Consider the following 6000-nt stretch of genomic DNA (forward strand, 5'->3'; position numbering starts at 1 on the left):
AACTGGCAGGAGCCTCCTGAAATAGTGATAGGCTTTCCCTCTATATTCAAGTTTTATCGCACCCTCACACATTTCCATGCTGCTTATGGCTAACGTGACTAGGACTGATTGCATTTTCACGACAAGGAGAGCCCCTTCATTAAAAAGCACATGCACTGACTAGGCAGACTTTGAGGGGGCGGAACTGACGGCAGGGAAGTCTTCATTTCCCCTGGGCAGCGCCGCACTCCTACCCCTCAGACACGGAGGTCTGGGACGCGAGGCCTGAAACCGAACATAGCTGAAGGAGCGTGGGATGAGGCCGGACACCGGCTAGGTTAGAAAGACCCAGGGGCTTTCCGCGGGCACACACTTGAGACTAAACTTGGAACCTGGATCTTCCTGCACCCCGAAGGGGCGAAGTTCACAAACAAAAGTATCCCGGGACAAAGCGCCGAAGACAAAGCGCTGTCCACGCGAAAGCACACGTCCCCGGCAGGGGCCCGCGCGTGCGCACAGAGACCGGGCAAGGTAGCCGGCGCCGCGGGGGGAGGCAGACGCGCGTTCCGCCCACCGCCCCTGAGCCCGCCTCTCGGGGCGGAGCGAGCCTCTCATTGGTCAGTCCGTCCAGGGGCGGGGATTGGCCGGTTAGCTTAGGGTCCCGGGACAGCCAATCTAGGAGGCTGAGGAGCTGCGGAAGGTGAGGGCCGCGGCGTCGCGGAGGTGAGTGGGGGCCGGGACGGGGGAAAAAGCGGTTGGGAGGTGGGGAATGGCGGCCCCCGGGCTGCACGGCGGCGGGAGGTCGCAGCGGGGAGCGAGCGCGGCGCGGGAGGCCGGCGGGCGGGCGGGAGAGGGGCCGCGGGAGGCCGGGGCGGAGGGCAGCTCGCCGCCGCGCCCGGCCTGCTGAGCTCCGCGGGCCGCCGGCTCGCCGCCCATCCCCCGCCGGCGCTGCTGAGCCCTGGCTGGCTTGGGACAGGGGCGGGGCGCGCAGGTCCAGGGCGTTCAACCTGCTCCACCTGGCCGCCCGTTCCCGTCGCGGACGGCCGGCCGCCCTCAGCTTTCACCCCAGCCGTGCATAGTTGGCGTGTAGCCTGACTGCAGGACGTGGAAATGAGCGGTCGGACTAACCGAACCTTCCTTTACCCCCCGCGGGAACTCATCCTGGCCTTCACCTCGCTGTGTGGTTAAGGACCGTCTACAAGTTCTGATCCTCCTCCCCGACCCCCGAAGTGCAGGGCTTAAGACTGTTGCTTCACCACACCCAGGGGGGAAAACGTCGAGTATTTCACGACACTTGGAAATTGTATTAAATAAAATTTAGCGTTCACTTTTTGTGTTGTTGTGAGAGAGAGTTATGTCTCCTTTATTTCAGGCTAGGGTGGGATGCGCTATGTATATTAGGCTGAGCTGCCTCGGACTCTAGTCACTCCTGCATCACTCACCACGCCCAACTCCATAAATAACCTTTTACTGGAATCCAGTCACATTTATTTTCCTACTGTATGTAGCTGCTTTTAAATTAGTGATTTAGTCAAGGCATTTGTGACATACTTAAAAGAGTATCTTGTTACATGAAAGCTTGTCGGTCCTGTCCAATCCGCACCCTTCTTTGGACTTTAGACCAGCTCTCACTACGGAGCCTGGCTGGCTTGCAGGTTAATACATAGACCGGAATGGTTTTGAACTTGTGGGGATGCCTTGTCTGCTTGTCTGGTGTTGAAGATTATTAATATTTAATATTGATTCATACGATTATCACTACAATGGTTATTTCATACCTGCTCGTATAGAAATAAATGACACAAAAACCTGTTAGACTTTTAATAAGCCTTAAGCATTATACAGCTGGGCAGGTATTAACCCTCTAAGCTGTTTTGTCTCCTCCCCAGGCCAAATCCCAAATCCATGCATATGTTTCCATTTCGGCCATTTCTCTCCATCATGCCAATCCTCAGAGCAAGCTCCTCCTGGAATGTTTCTTGTTCTTGCTAAACCATGTCGACATGCTCCTTCGACTCTCTCACGGTCCTTTTCCGACCCCAAAGCCGGAGAACCTAGACTCCGCCTACCTCTCTTGCCCAGACCAGGTGTAGGCAACTTTATTTGCCAGTTAGGGAGAATTTGGGAGGCAAGGTTTACAATTGTGAAGTTTATAATAGTGAAGACAGTGAGGATCTGGTGGAGACAATTTGCAGAAAATGAAAGAAAAAAAAATGGAGTAACTGGCAATATAGATGTGATTTTTCTCTAGCAAAGAACTTAAGGGCAACAGATTTGAGAGGAAGTTTACAAGTTCAGTTTAGATTTTGTTTTAAATGCTGATGAGACAAACTAGAAAGTATTGATAGTAGTAAGGGTGATGAGAGAATCTTTGTCATGCGGGGCATTTTTATTTTGGAAGATTTAACAGGGTATAGGAGTCCTGAGCATTTGTTTGGACAGAGGGACAGGGGAGACTGAGGGTACAGTAAATGCACAAATGCAGATAAATATGTGGAGGGTGGACACTGACTTCTTTACTCAGCTGACTTCTCAGTGTGTTGCTTTATCTGCTGAGAAATGGAGGAGGAAGATGGATTTAAGAGATAGCTTTTTTTTTTCCTCCTGCTGTTAACAGAACTTCCTAGAAAGAACTTTTAAGAAAAGCTTATTTGGCTGTTTAGGAGATTAGGAAGTGCAGCACCTTGTCACCTGCTTCTGGAACAGGCAGGCTGGCCAGTGGAGAAAGGTGGAACAACAGGAGAGGGAAGTTGGGGAGATGGCATGCACACGAGCTGTTGGACTGGTTCTTCTAGTCGGAAACCAGCTAAATCAATTGACACACCCTCCTGCTTGCCCACCACCATTTTCTGACCACCTCTTGTTTTGTTTGAGGCTGGGTCTTGCTGTGTAGCCTCCACTAGTTTTAAACTCAATAGAGCCAGTTTTGGCCTTGAACTCAAGGTAGTCCTCTGTCCAGCCTAAGATTATTACTATTTGGGGATTGGGTTTCTATTACAAGATCATTGTGGGGAGCCAAACATGTTGGATCACACTTGTTTGGGTTTTTAGTGTGGGAGTACCTGTAGTACCCTGGGAGGCCAGAAGAGGGTGTCAGATCTCTGTGGAACTGCAGTTATGAGTAGTTACAACTGCCTTGTGGGTCCTGGAAACTGATCTCAGGTCCTCTGCAAGAGCAGCAAGTACTCTTGATATTTTATCGTTTAGGAAGTAGAGGGAGAAGGATCAAGCCATCTTTGCTTACATAATAATTATGAGGCCAACCTGAGCTACAAGACACGTCTCAGAAAGGCTCAAATCAAGCAAAACAAAACAAAATTGGAAGGCATAGTCAAACTGTGAGTCAGGGGATCCTTGGATGCCTTTGATAAAAGAATGTGAGGGTGAAAACTTCTAGGAGAAAATTGCTGAATGGGCCAGGTTTGCAGCTGTATGGTAGAGGCGCACCTGGTGTGTTTTGAAGTCCTTCCATACTGTGAAAAGGAGAAGAAAAGCTATGGCCAAATAGAAGGTGACAGTATTATTTGAGTGAAAACTAGCCTGGGCTTAAGTTTGTTGTCCTTCTGCCCCAGCCTTCTGACTACTGGAGTTTAGATTTCTTTTTTGTGACACTAAGGACTGAACCTGGGTTTCTGTGCATACAATGGTCCTCAGCCTTAGATTTGGTGTATGTGTATATGAATCCTATGTAGCCTAGGTTGACCCCAGGTTGACTATAAAGCTGAAGATACCTTGAATTAGTGACCTATCAAAGCTCCATCTCGAAGGTACAGGGGTTTCAGTAGTTTATCACTATACCTAGCTCCTAAGCCCTGTATGTTTTTATTGATGTTTTCAATTTGAGATTATGGGTTGCCATGTATGTCTGGCTGGCCTGGAACTCAATTTGTAGACCAGGCTGGCCTCATACTTAAAGAGCTCCATCTGTTTCTGCCAAAGTTTTGGATTTAAGTGAGAAAGTAAACATACTTTAAAACATTGCCTAAATAGTAAAGACTGTATAAGGAAGAAGATTGCTTCTGTCCACTCTGGCCAGCTTTAATAGTTTTGTTATGGATTGAAAATCAAAAACAACCCAAGCAGGCACAAGAGTCCAGCAAAGCTAGTGCTTTATTTTAATTAGGCAGCAAAAACTGACCAGTCAGGGACAACAGCACAGACTTGAGCTGCTTCTTGAATGTTCATTTTAGTATTTAAGCAGATGACAAAATTTTATTATATGGAGGCTATTATATGGATGGCAAACATTTATTATATGATCGACCAGGGATTCAGAACAGACTCTGTGACCCTGAGGTAGACTATCACAGAGTTTTTAATCCTGAAATCCACAAACATTCGTGCCAAGTTACAGTTAGATTTTCTCACCAATCAGCATTTAGGAACAGGAGACTTCCTTAGGAACATGTCTTTGTGGTATGCTTATTCTCTTCCCCTTGGTTGGGTTATTTAGCTGTTGCGGGGTAACTTACCTAGCATTCATATACTTTCTGCCAAGCAGGATGTCAGTTACCCAGGGAAGTTTTGGGAACTCTAACATTATGTGACCCCTGTTCAAAATGGAAGTTTTATTCAAAATGGCTTCAGTTTGGTTCCTTTTTACAGTTTGGTATGTTTTTCTGTACATCAGGAAAATAAAAATTTGAGGATTTTTTATAAAAATTAGATTATAATTTTTCGAGAGCGTTATTCCTAATAATACGAATGGGCCTTCAAGTCATTACATAAACTATATATGCATAATATTTTACAACATTCTGTGACCTATTGATAACCTTTAAAAGAACTACAGAGTATGTTTTAATACGACAAAAAGTTTCCATTGCTGTGTGACTTGTTCTAAGGCTGTATTTCAGCCTAATGTGGTGGTGCACACCTTTAATCGCAGCACTTAGGAGGCTGAGGCAGGTGGATCTCTTGAGTTGGGAGGCCACCTTGGTCTACATATTGAATTCCAGGCCAGCCAGGGCTTTGTAGAGAGACAGTGAAGGATGGGTTCTAGCCAGCTGATACATGGCAAACACGGCCCAAACCTGGCAAACATGGTGCCAACAGGTTTTGCCTTTTCCCCTCTTTCCCTTTCCAAAAACTGTTAAGCTACATTCCTAAAGCTAGCCCCCATGGTCTATTTCCTTATTTGGGCACTGACTCATTCCTGAGACAAAACACCAAAGTCCAACAACCAAAATTTATTATTTGGCTAATATGTCCAGTCAGATCTTACCAACTCCCTCTAGCATAGAGTGCCTCTTTTTCTCCTTAAAATCCCACTCCTGCAAAAAAAGAACTCCTGTTCCCTCACCCCTACCTTTGACTTAGCCTCCTCCCCTGCTTGACCCTCCAGAGTAAGGAATCTTCTTTGTGCTGAAAACTTGGTGTCTAGGTACCCTGTGCTGACTTCTGCTTAGCCTCTCTACAAAAATCAAAACCGAGGCTATGTCTTTAAAAATTTATTTAAAGCATAACTTATACTCTGGAAAAGTTTGCAAATATCTTGTTGAATTTTTCCACCAAGTTGACATGAGTATCTATGCCAAGAAATAGATCAGTGTCCAGAGCCTTGAGCTCTGCTGTGGCCTTTTACCACCGCAGTTCTCTCTTCTAGTTTTGCCTTTTTTCTGAGGCAGGGTCTCATGTAGCCCATGATGGTCCCAGACTCACTCTGCTGCCAAGGGGGACCTTGAATTCATCTGGCCTCCTCTGGATGCAGTAATGGTGCTGTGTGTTTGAATCTTACCTTTATGTCTTTCTGAGAATGATGACATGTGTGTGAAAGTTAGAATCTTCCAAGCAGTGACAGGACCATCAATAGGCTAGTCAAGTGTGCAGAATTGCTTTTAGGGAAGGGCCTGGAGCAAAGACTTAGTGACCGTCACTGCTGAATGACAAGGGTGAATTGAGTGTTCTAAATGACATTGTAGGGCAGCTGGGAGTGAGACAGCAACACTTTAGGAAATAGAAGAGCATCAGAAGTTCAGAGGCAGAGCTGGAGTGATGAGGACTGTAGTCAGTTTCCTGCAC

The 6000-nt window shown here is 46.8% G+C and overlaps 1 protein-coding gene across 1 annotated transcript in view; it reads left to right on the top strand.

Annotated features, from left to right (window-relative positions):
* Positions 1–640: 640 nt before the first annotated feature.
* The window catches only part of Mtfr1 (mitochondrial fission regulator 1), a 29511-nt gene continuing 24151 nt past the window's right edge, over positions 641–6000 (top strand). The window contains exon 1 of the mRNA XM_055603376.1: positions 641–702. The gene's annotated coding sequence lies outside the window, so the exon portion shown is untranslated. The remainder of the gene's footprint in view (positions 703–6000) is intronic.

The sequence above is a fragment of the Psammomys obesus genome, unplaced genomic scaffold (assembly GCF_907164565.1).
Source record: "Psammomys obesus unplaced genomic scaffold, mPsaObe1.curated_primary_1811, whole genome shotgun sequence".
In the NCBI taxonomy this organism is placed as follows: Eukaryota; Metazoa; Chordata; class Mammalia; order Rodentia; family Muridae; genus Psammomys; species Psammomys obesus.